This window comes from Pristiophorus japonicus, chromosome 10 (assembly GCF_044704955.1).
Source record: "Pristiophorus japonicus isolate sPriJap1 chromosome 10, sPriJap1.hap1, whole genome shotgun sequence".
NCBI classification, from domain to species: Eukaryota; Metazoa; Chordata; class Chondrichthyes; family Pristiophoridae; genus Pristiophorus; species Pristiophorus japonicus.
Genome location: NC_091986.1, coordinates 26505559 through 26519147, shown reverse-complemented (window position 1 = coordinate 26519147; position 13589 = coordinate 26505559). Strand labels below are relative to the sequence as shown.

The window sequence follows — 13589 nt, the reverse complement described above, 5'->3', positions numbered from 1 at the left end:
GTAAAATTGGCAGCAAATTCTGCCGTCCGCACATGCTGAAATTGCTGTCAGTGCTACCCTGCTCCTCCATAGAGTGCGCTGTTATAGTCCTCGCAGATGGAAACCAATTCAAATCATTGGGCTCAATTTCCCCCAAAGCTTTTTTTGGCGTACTTGAAGAGTTACGCCCGTTTTTTTGGGGGGGCTCAAGTACACCAAAAAAAAAATGTGCTAAGTTTTCCCCGTTGGATTTTTTTCATTTTGGCGTGGCCGAACCTGTCCTTTAGTTTTGGGGGTGGAGCCTTGATCAGCGCCAAAAAGATCAGGTTGTCACGGTAACCAGGGACGCAATGCGAGCTGAGGCTGCAAAGTGAAACATACAGCCAGCTCCCAACACATTAAAACACATTGCATCAACTTAAAAGCACATTAAAATATATTGCAGCAATTTGCCTCCAATTATTAAAGCCAGTTCTGCTCCCTGCCCCGAGCCTTGGCCGAAGTGCTGGCCGGTCTGCTTGCCTAGCTCACCCCGAGCCCCTTGCCGCAGCTAGTCCAGCTCCAGCTCCCCCACAACCGCCCCCAGCCCCGAATGCCTTACCGGTCCCGCTCTCTTTCTTCGCCCCCCCAGCCTCGAGTGCCTTGTTGGTCTCCTAGCCCTGGCCGAAGGGCTTGCCGGTCTGCTTCCCCCGCCACTAGCCCCTGCCGAATGGCCTCCCTCCCAGTCCCTGCACCTAACTACACCTGAAAGGCTTCCTCCCTCCCCCAGCCACCTCTCTCTTCCCCTCTCTCTTACCTTTCCTGCTGCTTGCTGCTGCTGCTGTCCGGGCATCTGCTGCACTTCCCTGCGCCGATTTCTTTAACTCTCCAGAAAGTTTTGATGCAGAGGCCATATATGCTGGCCTAAGCAGAACTGGAGTAACTCTCAGCTGGCCAAACTTGCCAAAATGGCTAGAATTGACGCGGGTGGCAGGTTACGCCTCCTTTGGCTGAAAGAAAACATACCTAAAAAGAATCGTAACTAACTGAGTTACGCTGGTACAAATTGATTGGGGAAACATTTTTTTTAACTTGTGCCGAAAAAAGCAGCCTGCTCCAAAAAAAATGGCACAGATCACTGGGGAAAATTGAACACATTGAATTCACATGAACTTCCACTTTTTACGCAGTCTTCGCGCTGTAAAAACCCTTTTTTTAAAAAAAAAAACACTTACGCCTTGTTGAATGAAGTGTAACTGATTTATTTAATGGTGTACTAAGTCATAATTACCGCCGAACAACCTCTCTGGCCTTGAAAAACTAATTTTATATTTGTGGAATGTCAAATTTCTCCATTATTTATTTATTCGTAGATTTTTAAAATAATAAAAATTATTTATTTTAAAGTTTGATATTTTAGCTTCTACCTTAATCCCATGTGTATGTCCCAATCTTTATTTCACTATCTGTAAAATGATTAAAACGTTAAGGATAATCAGTGCTTTTTACTTCCTGGTTTGCCATTTGAGAATTCTTCAACATGATTGACTGCTTAACCAGCTTGATAACATCACTGTTGCTGGATGCTGGTGATCCCGTTAGGTGATGCCAAAATGAAATTCATGTCAGGAGAGGTGAAATCCCTGCAATGGAGGTGGCTGGATCTTTGTGGGCAGCTTTCTTCGAGGTCAGCGGCGAGCATCGGCACTTTGCCGTTGATCACAAAATCCGGGCCCTCGCGTTCAGATATAATTTTCTGGGTGGTAATTGTACACTGGATAGCAAATCTAGTGTTGGATTTCTGGGTGACTCATCCCCTCCCATTGTAACTGAGTGTAGAACGCTCTCATTGTCCTGGCTAAGATCAGCTAACTTAACACACAGCAAGGATCAAACTGGGAGCTCCTTGATCTGCATGAATCTAGCACCCACTGCACCATTTGGGAAGCATGGGTCTTATTTCCTATATCTCTAGCAGACAAGCTGTGTAGCTAGATGAATGCAACTAGCACATTTTTCTGGTGCGTGTTTTGAGCGTATTCCAGTGCTCCGGGTCCGAGTGCTGGCCGTTGATCCTTTGCTGAGCATCGAGTTCAAGCAATATTATATTGATTGACTGTCCGCTCAGTGGGCAGCAGTTTCTGCACTTTCACCCGAGATCCTGCTGGTTCTGAACTTTTGACCTCTAGTCTTGAGCTCAGCTTTCAGGAGCAGGAAAGATAGTTACAGCAAAGTCTCCTGGCTAGAAAAGACCGTATTGGGCAGATGGCCTGACCTCTGAGATTGCTTGTTATCTCTTAGTGACTCCTTTGACTGAAATGTAATTTCCTTTATATAAAAAAACAGGAGGGATAGGTTTTTTTGAGGGTAGTTCCTCCACTCTTTTCCCCTTCCTCTTCTCCCTCCCCATCCACCGGTGACATTTCCCTTTTTAATAAAACAGCTAGAGCTTTCTCAGTCTGATCATAGTCATCTCGGGCCTTTTTTACTTGATGTGTCACTGCTTTATGACACTGCTGTTGGCTGACACATGGCAAAGGGGATGGAGTATAAAAGCAGGGAAGTCTTACTACAGCTATATAAGGTATTGGTGAGGCCACACCTGGAATACTGCGTGCAGTTTTGGTTTCCATATTTACGAAAGGATATACTTGCTTTGGAAGCAGTCCAGAGAAGGTTCACTAGGTTAATTCCGGGGATGAGAGGGTTGACTTATGAGGAAAGATTCAGGAGGTTGAGCCTCTACTCATTGGAATTCAGAAGAATGAGAGGTGATCTTATCGAGACGTATAAGATTATGAGGGGGCTTGATAGAGTGGATGCAGAGAGGATGTTTCCACTGATGGGGGAAACTCAAACTAGAGGGCACGATCTTAGAATAAGGGGCCGCCCATTTAAAACAGAGATGAGGAGAAATTTCTTCTCTGAGGGTTGTGAATCTGTGGAATTTGCTGCCTCAAAGAGCTGTGGAAGCTGGGACATTGAATAAATTTAAGACAGAAATAGACGGTTTCTTAATCGATAAAGGGTTATGGGGAACAGGCGAAGAAGTGGAGCTGAGTCCATGATCAGATCAGCCATGATCTTATTGAATGGCAGGCTCGGGGGGCCGTATGGCCTACTCCGATTCCTATTTCTTAGGTTCTTATGAAGAACACTCAGTTGGCTGAGGTACTGAAGGACCACCTATGAGACAGTACTTCAGCACCTTCAGAAGAGAAGGGGAGGGAAAGAAAGAAGACCACGCAGGTAAATACTAGATATTGGGCTCAATTTTCCCCGGTCATTTGCGGCGTTTTTTTGGCGTAAGTTTTTATATTAAAGTTTCCCCAAGGAACCTGCGCCAGCGTAACTAAGTTAGTTACGATATTTTAGGTTCGTTTTTTTTTTTACGTCATAGGGGTGTTGCCTCATGTCTGCGCCAGTTTTTTTTAATCATTTTTCAAAGTTTGCCCAAATAAAATTTATCCTAGGTTGGTGTATCTGGCCACTCCCGAAAAACCTTCTGGTGAGTTAAGAGAAAGCAGCTCATATTGAAAAATTGGCGCTGAAAGATGTCATTGTTTTTCATCGAAGTTTTGAAGGGAGATAAGAACTCTTTAAATACATATAATAAAGATTAAATTTTTTTTTTTTACCTTGCAACAGAGTAGATGGAATTCTGAACTTTTCATTTTTTTTTTTAAACGCATACGCCACCACCGAATGTCTTCAAACAGGGCTGCAGGGTCGGAGCATCAGTCGGCAGAATCGGCCCCGTGCCCGGACATCGTCTCAGGGACTCGGCTGCAAAATAAGCCCAGGGAGGGTAGGTGGTCATCGGAAGACTGCACTATAGGCATCAAATGAGCCCGGGGGCTTTGTGGGGGTGGGGGGGAAGGTGCTGTTAAAACCAATCAGAAGAAGTCATAAGACTGCAATGATCTGGGCGGGGGCGGGGGGGGGGGGGTTCCCGGTTCCCGATTCCCGATCACTGCGCTTGCTCAGACCTGTGTGTGGTCCATACAGGCCTTGGGGAGAGAGAACAAAAAAACCTATCCTGCCGTTTTGAGCTTCCTGCAAAAGTAAAATTTTATCATGAGGACAATACTGACAATGCCATACCTTGTGTGAGCCTTCTGCATGATGGTGCTGCGGAGGAGACAATTGATTTGACGTCATCGCATGAGGGACCTCAGAGCCCGTAGGGTGCTGGGTAGGAAGCCTTACCCACCTCGGATATATCGAGACAGGCATTCATACCTGCACCTGAGTGATGCAGACTGTGTCAGAAGGCTGCGTTTCCAAAAAGAGGTTGCAGCCAAGATCTAAGTTAGTAAAAGCAGACCTACAATCTAGAAGCGTCAGGCGGACTGCTTTGTCAGTTGAAGTGAAGGTTACAGCTGCACTTTCATTCTATGTATCCAGATCGTTTCAAGCTATAACTGGGGATGTGTGTGCCATTTCTCAACATGCAACACATATCTGCATTCGGTAGGTGACTGCTGCATTATATGCCTGGAGGAATGACTACATAAAGTTCCCCATGACCACCCAGGCAATGCGTGACAGGGCTGTGGGCTTCTCCAGGATTGCTGGCTTCCCCAAGGTATAGGGCTTAATTTATTGTACCCACATTGCCTTGCGAGCACCTTTTTGGAGGATTCCGAGATGTACAGGAACAGAAACGACATGCATCACATCATCTCGTATACCCTGGGAGCACCCACGATGCGAGAGCGTTATATCGGCCATGATTCAGCAGCAACCAGAAGGGCAGAGCTGGCTGCTGGGGGAACAAAGGGTACGGCCTCACCACCTGGCTCATGATGCCCCTACGTGTAACCCGGACGGAAGCTGAGCGGGAATACAACGTGTCGCACATTGCGACACGCAGCATAATAGAGATGATCATTGGCATAGTGAAACAGTGTTTCCGATGCCTGGACCATTCCGGAGGCTACTTGCAGTACTCCCCTGAGATTGTCGGTCAGTTCACTGTTGTGTGCTGCATGCTGCACAACTTGGCCATCATGAGGCAGCAGCAGCTGGTAGTAGAAGACCTACCTGAGGTGAGAGTGGCTGATGATGAGGAGGAAGATGTAGATGACGAGGAAGCCATGCAACTACCTGACCCCGGAGCACGTTGGCGGAGGAGGGCGGGCCGTCCTTTAATTGTTCGAGCCTTACATCAGCAGCTCATCCGTGAGCGCTTTGCTGCCTGAAGACTCAGTGGCAACTATTCAAAATGTACCATGTTTACTGTTTGGACCTGTTCCGTAACGTTGTGTTGTGTTAATGGAACAAATAATGGAAATGATTGTTATAATTTAAAATACATATTTTATTATTACTTGTTTGTACTTAACTAATTTAACTTTAATAAAAAATATTCTTGTATCAAACTTTAAACTATTTAGTTAAGATCACTTACAAACTTTTAAACTTGTAAATTTACATCACTTACAAAAACTTTTAATTTGAGAACAGTTACAACAGTAATAACAATAACAGCAGCAGCAAACAAAGGCTGCACCCATCTCTCCTCCATCTTATTCTAAGACCGCCTGCTGCGCTTGGTCTTGGTGACTCCAGCCCTGCCCGCAGGCAGTGGCGCAGTATTTCTCGGGTTGGCACCAAGCTTATTCTTTCGTGCATCTCGGATAATGCACACTTCTTGTTGGGGGGGTTGTCGGCAGGTGATAATGTGGAAGGCCCGGCTTTGGGCTCTTCAGAGGTTGGTCTGGGGATTGGAGTGGGAGTGGCAGTTAATTCCGTCAATGGCCATGTTCCCTTATTGCAGCAGCTACCTTCGACATTCCCTCTTCGTGCCCCGACAGCATCTCAATTACCTCCGACATTACCTCCCTCGTGTGCCCCGACAGCGAGTCAGCGACCCGCAACATTCCCTCCATCATGTTCACCGACAGTGTATCAGCTGCCTACGACATCCCTAATGTGCCCTGACAATGTTCCCATTTTTCGTGAGATTGCTATTACTTCTCCCGACAGTCCCGATACCTCATCACCCACCCCACTGATGGTTTCCAGGAGTGATCGTGTAAAGTCAATGTTCTCCGCACTCATTGCCATCATCTGAACCAGATCTGTTAGATCCTGCACCTCAGGAGAGCGCTTTCGAGCTCTCCTTCCCCTCCTCACCCTGGGTGTGGCTCGCTGCATCCCACTGGGACCCGCAGCCTCGGACCGTGTGAATCCAGGAAATGTCCCAACACTCGCACCACTCGGGAAAGGGCCTGGCACCTCAATGGGCGGCACCAGAACCTCCTCCAGAGTGAGTACAACAGTGGAGGCTTCATCCTCCCCCTCCCCCTCACCCCCATGGTTTGGTCTGGAAGGTCGGATTGGAAGATGTTCTCCTTCTCATCCTTGTCCACATCTGAATCTTCTGCATTGGCTTCAGCTTTGTCAGGGTTGGCCTCAAGTTCTGCAAAATATAACAGAACAGTCAAGTGGTTAGCAGCAGAGGAGGTTGGGGGGGGGTGGTTGGGGGCTATGGGGGGGGGGGGGTTGGGGGCTATGGGAGGGGGTGGTTGGGGGCTTGGGGGGGGGGGGGTTGGGGGCTATTGGGTGGGGGGGTGGTTGGGGGCTGTGGGGGGGGTTGGAGGTTGGGGGCTATGGGGGGGTGGGGGGTTGGGGGCTATGGGGGGGGGTGGGTTGGGGGCTATGGGGGGGGTGAAAGGGCTCATTTGAGGGACCACGATGAATGATAGCACATTGCATCAATGAAGCCTGGCTGACTGAGACATGCCCATGAACCGAAGTATGGCTAGCCTGTGCAGTACTTAACATTTAGCAAAACCAGAATGTGGAATTTGTAGGACTTTACCCTCTCCCTCAAGTGCCCCCAGCTTGTGCAGTGGTGGATACTTTTCTCCAGGCAGGACCCATCAAAGCAGCGACCCTGCCTCTCCCCTGTTCGAGTTCTCTCTCTGTTGTGTGCCACCTTCCTCTGCAAAGATGAAAAAAAACTTTTTAGAGAGGGTGTCGTTCTGTTGGTGGGACATACAGATGGTCGCATTAACAATTGCAATTCCAGTGAATAAATGAAAATGTTACTTACACCAACTACTTGACCAAGGTCCTGCCACTTTTTGCACTGCCCTCCGGATCACGGGATGGTCACCATTGCACAGTAATCGTGTGAAAGTTGGTTCCAGCGTTTTTTCATTTCTTTCTTTTGGTGTAACTTTTATTTGACCTCTGCTGGTGTCCAGCTCGTGCCATCTGGCCTCAATTACAGTAACCAGGGCTTCCACCGTCCTAAGAGAAATTCTTCGTCCTTGAGCCGCGTTGCTTATTGCAGTTCTGATTTTTTTTTTCCACTCCGAAGAAAAGTTCTCACACATAACTGGCTCTTTAAAAATGGCTGACTGCAGACCGGGTGGTGTACTGGACATGCGCACCCATACAGGTCACATAGAAAACGTCACTTTTTTTTCCCCCGCGCATGCGCAGAAGGTTGGTGGTGGTGGGGGGGGGTCTTTTTTCGGCGCAGACCTTGGGCTCCACCCCCCCTAAAGCTAAAGGACAGGCTGCGCGGCACCAATTTCAAAAATTACAACGGGGAAACTTTCAGGGTTTTTTTTTTTGCAGTAGTCGGGGCCAAAAAAACGGCCGTAACTCTTCAAATACGCCAAAAAACAGCACTGGGTAAAATTGAGCCCACAGTATGTATTTTTATAAAAAGTTAAATACGATTTGGAAAAAAGTCATTTGAATCCCTTCAGCGTTGCTTGCTCTCATTCCCTGGGTCACTGGCCCTTTGCACTAGCGTCATCATTCAAGCCCATTAATTAACCACGGATCTGTAAGGAAGCTCCTATTATAACGTTTTTTAATAAAGCTAAATGTAATTTGAAATACATGTGTATTAAGAAGTGCCATAAGTATAAATGAGGGAAGAATGCAGTTTTAATCCACAGAGAGCTGTGGAGGCTGGATCATTGAATATATTTAAAGTAGAGATAGATAGATTTTTGAGCGATAAGGGAGTAAAAGGTTATGGGGAGCGGGCGGGGAAGTGGAGCTGAGTCCATGATCAGATCAGCCGTGTTCGTATTAAATGGCGGAGCAGGCTCGAGGGGCCAGGTGGTCTATTCCTCCTGCTATTTCTTATGTTCTTAAAATATCTGTTTGCATGAGTGCGTTTCTTTGAACACAATGAAATGTAATGTTAAGTCACGGAGTTGATGCCACGCTCTGTCTTCAGTTGTTTAAAATTGTAGGTTTACGCCAGAAATTAACCTGTAATTGTTTTTATCTTTTATCTGTTGTGTCGTGTGCAGAATGTTTTCTGAATATCGGGGTTGTTTCACAGGTGTTTATAAAGATGTAGGAAAATTATAGTTTTTGGGAGGTCTCTAATTTGTGCAGTTGAGCATTTAAGTCTTGTTGCCGTCCCTGGGCCTTGGGCTAGATGTGTATCTGTTTTGGGGTATGTCTGGCTTTACGCTCCTTACATCTATATGAAAAGATGGCACTTGGACACGTCTGGAACTTGTTGTCAACCCAGACTGTGCATTTTTGTAATTGTCTACATATTTTAATGAGACTCGTTTCTTAAACCCCTCCATTTTAGGTAATCTATAGCCCACCAGACTGATTAATATAGGACATATATACTTATGATGTGAACAAACTTTCTTGGCAAATTTGACATTCTTTTCTTTTCCTTGAAAGTCCATGCCCTCTTTCCTGACTTGCATCTATCTGTATTAAGGATTACTGATTTTTCAGTTTCTACATCTTTTAATTTTATACTTGAGCGATTTGAAGTTGAGAACCTTGGCTAGGCCTGATGATAAAACTGGTCAAAACCATTTAACCAGTCCGACTTCCTGGTCGGAAATTTCTCAAGGGAGGCATGGCCTGATTTGATTGCGAGACCTCGGCTACTCGCCCGCAGCCAGCCAGATTGAGAGGCCTGGTCTGGGGGAAGGAATTGTTGGAGGAGGATTGGCAATCGGCAGGGATCGGGGTTTGGGGGGGATGGCTGGGAGAGAAAGAGAGCTTCGCCAGGAGGGGTGGGGGGGGGGGCGGAGAGAAAGAGCGCATCGGCTGGGGGGGGGGGGGGGAGGTGGGTGGGGGAGGTGATCGGAGGCCTCGTGGGGAGGGCCTCCGATTGCAGGGGGTGGGTTAGGCAGGTACCCTGGATCCAGGAAGCAGGTTTCATGAATTCTGTGAAACCTGTCCACGGGCAGTTAAACACAAAATGGACAGGGAAAAAGAGGCTTCCAGTCTCATAGGTTGGTCGCTAGACCCGTCCCATCTCCGGTAAAACCGCAAGTGAGCAGGTTGGAGGTGGGATCAGGTCAGGAATCTCATTTTTATCACTAACTGTCCCCAAGCTCCAAATCCATGTGTTGTTTTACGGGAAAATTCCGGTCAGCACCTCTAATTGTGGCAATCACAACATAGTATGTACCATTTACGTTGATTACCGATACACTTTACTCAACAATGACACACAAACGCAGTAGTCTAAATGTTCTGAGTCTGTGCGGATGGTGTTGCCAATGTGTATCAGAAAATTGCAGGCACGTTGCCGACAATTTTCCGCCCATTGAATTTCCATGGCTGGAATATTGAGCGTGTCTACAATTTTCTAATATGCACTGATGGTAGCTGGAGTACCTGGTTGTCAGTGTGGATAATGTGCAATCCTCTCCAGAAATCAGTACTTACAGATCTACATTACCTGAGGTTTCCTTGGTGATTATGAGGGACTTTGGCACCAGATAACTCTAGACTTTTATATATGGGAAAAAATGATTAACGTTTCTATATTAATGACTTGGATGAAGGGACCGAGTGTAATGTAGCCAAGTTTGCTGATGATACAAAGATGGGTGGGAAAGCAAATTGTGAGGAGGACACAAAAAATCTGCAAAGGGTTATAGACAGGCTAAGTGAGTGGACAAACATTTGGCAGCTGGAGCATAATGAGGGAAAATGTGAGGTTATCCACTTTGGCAGAAACAATACAAAAGCAAATTATAATTTAAATGGAGAAAAATTGCGAGAAGCTGCAGTACAGAGGGACCCGGGGGTTCTTGTGCATGAAACACACAAAGTGAGTATGCAGGGAAAGCAAGTGATCAGGAAGACAAATGGAATGTTGGCCTTGGCAAGAGGGATAGAGTATAAAAGCATAGAAGTCCTGCTGCAACTGTACAGGGTATTGGTGAGGCCACACCTCGAGTACTGCGTACAGTTTTGGTCTTCGTATTTAAGGAAGGATATACTTGAATTGGAGGCAGTTCAGAGAAGGTTCACTGGGTTGATTCCAGAGATGAGGATAGGTTGAGTAGGTTAGGTCTATACATGGAGTTCAGAAGAATGAGAGATGATCTTATCGAAACATATAAGATAATGAGGGGGCTCAACAAGGTGGATGCAGAGAGGATATTTCCACTCACAGGGGAAACTAAAACTAGGGGACATAGTCTCAGAATAAGGGGCTGCCCATTTAAAACTGGGATGGGGGGGGAATTTCTTCTCCTGAGGGTTGTAAATCTATGGAATTCTCTACCAGAGTGCTGGGTCATTGAATATTTTTAAGGTGGAGATAGACAGATCTTTGAGCGATAAGGGAATAAAGGGTTATGGGGAGCGGGCAGGGAAGTGGAGCTGAGTCCATGATCAGATCAGCCATGATCTTATTAAATGGCGGAGCAGGCTCAAGGGCCAAATGGCCTACTCCTGCTCCTATTTCTTATGTTCTTATGTTTCACTAGATTGATCCTTAGCATGAGAAGCATGTCCTATGGGGAGAGATTGATCAGATTGGGCCTATATTCTCGAGTTCAGAATAATAAGAAGTGATCGCATGGAAACATGTAAAATTCTGAGGAGGAGGGGCGGTTGACAGGGTCGCTGCTGAGAGAATGTTTTTCCTGGCTGGAGAGTCTAGAACTAGGGGGCATTGTCTCAGGATAAGCCGTCGGCCATTTAAGACTCAGATGAGGTGGAATTTCTTCACTCAGAGGGTTGTGAATCTTTGAAATTCTCTACCCCAGAGGGCTGTAGATGCTGAATCATTGAGTATATGCAAGGCTGATATAGATTTTTGGACTTGAGGTGAATCGTGGGATATGGGAATCAGGTGGGGAAGTGTTGAGGACGAAGATCAGCCATGATATTGAATGGTGTAGCCGGCTCGAGGGGCTGTATGGCCGACTCCACCTAATTCTTGTGTTTGGAATTTGTGGACCTGATCTGTTGAATTTCAGATTCTCTTCTCTTGTGCTGGGACCTTTTTCTGCATTAAGGACACTTCTATGAATGCAAGTTGTTTTTACTTCAATGTGCTGGTTGCGTTTCACAACAGGACTATTATCTATCTTGAGTTTTAGTAAATTCAACACTGTCAAAGCCATTGTGTGACTCTACACAAAGCTGTGTTTATTCCACTGTGTGTGTAAATGAGGTGCAGAGAAATCTTAGTGGAAAACACAACACTGAAAGTCTATGTAGCTCAGACTAAAAATCTTCAGGAATTCATTACATCAGCAACTTGCGTTTATATAGCGCCTTTAATGTAATAAAACTTCCCAAGACCCTTCATTGGAGTGTTATCTGACAAAAGTTGACTCCGATTGACGTGGGGTAATAGGTTTTAAGGAGCATCTTAAAAGAGGATGGAGAGGTTTAGGGAGGGAATTACAGAGCTTGGAGCCTAGGCAGGCGAATGCATGGCCGCCAATGGTGGAGCGATGGCAATTGGCGATGCACCAGAGGCCAGAATTGGAGTAGTGCAGAGATCTGGGAGGGTTGTCGGGCTGGAGGTGGTTACAGGGATCGAGACGGGTGAAGCCATGGAGGGAATTGACCACAAAGGTGAGAATTTTAAAATCTAGGTGTTGCCGGACCAGACCCAATGTAGGTCAGTGAGCACGGGGGTGATGGGTGAACGGGATTTGGTGCGAATTAGGCTTATGGGCAGCAGAATTTTGGATGAGGTCAATAAGAAATGTTATTATACAGAAATAAGATTAAATTAGCAGATTTAAAACTCTTTTTTCCAAAGCATCATCATAGGCAGTCCCTCAGAATCGAGGAAGACTTGCTTCCACTCTATATTAAAAAAAAAAATGAGTCCTTAGGTGACTGAACAGTCCAATATGGGAACCGCAGTCTCTGTCACAGGTGGGACAGATAGTCGTTGAGGGAAGGGATGGGCGGGACTAGTTTGCCGCACGCTCTTTCCGCTGCTTGCGCTTGATTTCTGCATGCTCTCGGCGATGAGTACCACTAGTAACAGCATGCTCCTTTCCAAATAGACAGTAGATGCTGACGAGATTCGAGGCATATTTATATTTAAAGCAAATACCGAAACCATTCTGAGGAAGGGTTTATAGCTGAAATGTCAACTGACTCATGTTTTCTTGACAGATGCTGAGTGCCTCGAGCATTTTCTGTTTTATCTTTCAGATTTATAACATCTTTCATTTTGTTCATATTTAACCTTTCAAGCACTGACCACACTCGATCAGCTCCGTTGAGCGGTCAACGTCGTCTGCATGCCCGATACTAGACCCCAACACAAGTGCTCGTTCACCCATCACCCCCGTGCTCACTGACCTACATTGGGTCTGGTCCGGCAACGCCTAGATATTAAAATTCTCCGAGCCCCAGGTGGGCAGAGGGAACGCTTTAAGGACAGCCTCAAAGCCTCCATGAAAAAGTGCACCATCCCCACCGACACCTGGGAATTCCTGGCCCAAGACCGCACAAAGTGGAGGAAAAGCATCCGGGAAGGCGCCAAACACTTCGAGTCTCTACGCCGAGAGCAAGCTGAAGCCAAGCGTAAACAGCGGAAGGGAGCACACGACAACCCAAACACCCCACCCCACCTGTTCCTTCAACCACCGTCTGCCCCACCTGTGTCAGAGACTGTAGGTCCCACATTGGACTCATCAGTCACCTGAGAACTCATTTTTAGTGTGGAAGCAAGTCATCCTCGAATCCGAGGGACTGCCTAAGACTAAAGAGAAGATTTACCTTTATATGGAACAAATCTAGAACTGCAGGCACAATAGAGGCGATTTGCAGCCTGTTAACGAGCCATGTTAATTGTTTTTTTCGCTTGGGTGGATTTTTACATCGTTTATTATTGATTGAGTAATACCAATAGCACGTGAATACATACGCATCTGATAGGGAACAAAATAAACCCATCTATTCTGTAAAGGATCTGTAATTTGATTAGCTATATTTCAAAGAGCTCTGAGACAATCCACAGTTTTCACAGCCATGTGCGAAATCCTCATGTTGTTTAACATTGTGTTTGGTTTTAGGCCGAGTGATATGTTGTTCAAACGTATTCAGAAAGACCCTTTCAGCTAATGATTTACAGAAACCAAATTAGATTGCCTCTTTTGAACACATGGGATTACATCGGATATACGGCACAGAAACAGGCCATTTGGCTCAGCCAGTCCATGCCGGTTGGTGTTTATGCTCCACTCCAGCCTCCTCCCGTCTTTCCTCATCTAAATCTATAAGCATAACCTTCCTTCTCCCTCATGTGCTTGTCTAGCGCCTCAAATGCATCTATACTATTTGCTTCAACCACTCCCTATGGTAGCGAGTTCCACATTCTCACCACTTTTTGGGTAAAGAAGTTT

The 13589-nt window shown here is 46.3% G+C and overlaps 1 protein-coding gene across 1 annotated transcript in view; it reads left to right on the top strand.

The window, feature by feature from the left end:
- Positions 1-13589, top strand: part of uchl3 (ubiquitin carboxyl-terminal esterase L3 (ubiquitin thiolesterase)) — an 80110-nt gene that overhangs the window by 23196 nt on the left and 43325 nt on the right. The window lies entirely within an intron of this gene.